Raw genomic sequence first — 1,372 nt, forward strand, 5'->3', positions numbered from 1 at the left:
TATATTAATATATATTTATTAATATATAATATATATAAATATAAATAAAAAAATAAAATAAATATTTAAAAATAAAATAAATATTTTTATTTATTTTATTTTTAAATATTTATTTTATTTTTTTATTTATTTTTTGTGTTTTCCAACGGCAATTCCAACGGACCCCCGTTGGAAATAATTCTAAATTCCAACGGACATCCGTTGTAAATACCGTTGTAACATTTCGACGGCGTTTCCAACGGATATTCTAACGGATATCCGTGGCAAATACCGTTGTAAATCCGTTGGAAAATTTCTAACGGATATTCTAACGGTCCCGTCGGAAAATAGCCACGGATGTCCGTTGGAATTTCCGTTGATATATACCGACGAACAAATCCGTTGGAATTCCGTTGCAAATATGCCACGGAAAAACCGTTGGAAATCCGTTGAAATATTCCAACGGATGAGTGCGTTGGAATTCCGTTTGGAATTTGCCACGGAATTCCAACGGACACCGATTTCTAACGACGATATTCCAACGGATTTATCCGTTGGAAATCCGTTGGAAAAGTTGAATTCCAACGGATTTTCGGCCCTTTCCAACGGATCTGCCGGTTGGAATTTAATGTTTTTTTTGTAGTGGATGGATCCAATTACCGAGGCATATGGAATCCTACTCATGCACTCTTGCTCATCCTGTGTCTTTGGACACTGAGTCTTGCTAAGAGCCACGTCATGTCCCATTGGCAAGGCACCCCTCTTGGAGTCTTGCATCTTGAACCGATTCAAGACCTTGTCAATGTATGTACTCTGATTTAGACCAAGAAGCCTTCTTGATCTATCTCTATAGATCTTGATCCCTAAAATATAGGCGGTTTCTCCTAAGTTCTTCACCGAAAAGACCAACCTAGCCAGGATTTTACTCCTTGCAAAGTAGGAATGTCATTTCCAATGAGCAATATATCATCCACATAAAGTACAAGGAAGACCACTACGTTCCCACTGACCTTCTTGTAAACGCATGGCTCATCTTCGTTTTGCAGGAAGCCAAACGTTTTGACTGCCTCGTCAAATCGAAGATTCTAGCTCCTCGAAATCTGCTTCAGTTCATAAATGGATCTCTGAAGCTTGCATACCTTCATCGGACTCTTAAGATCGACAAAACCCTCGGGTTGTGTCATGTACACATCTTCGAGTAAATTCTCGTTAAGGAATGCGATCTTGACGTCCATCTGCCATATCTCGTAGTCATAATACGCAGCTATGGCCAGCAGAATCCGTATGGGTTTAGGCATCACAACTGGTGAAAAGGTTTCATCATAGTCTATACCATGAATCTGCCGAAACCCTTTCGCGACGAGTCGTGCCTTATAGGTATGCACAATGCCAT

The sequence above is a fragment of the Tarenaya hassleriana genome, unplaced genomic scaffold (assembly GCF_000463585.1).
Source record: "Tarenaya hassleriana unplaced genomic scaffold, ASM46358v1 Cleome170, whole genome shotgun sequence".
NCBI lineage: Eukaryota > Viridiplantae > Streptophyta > Magnoliopsida > Brassicales > Cleomaceae > Tarenaya > Tarenaya hassleriana.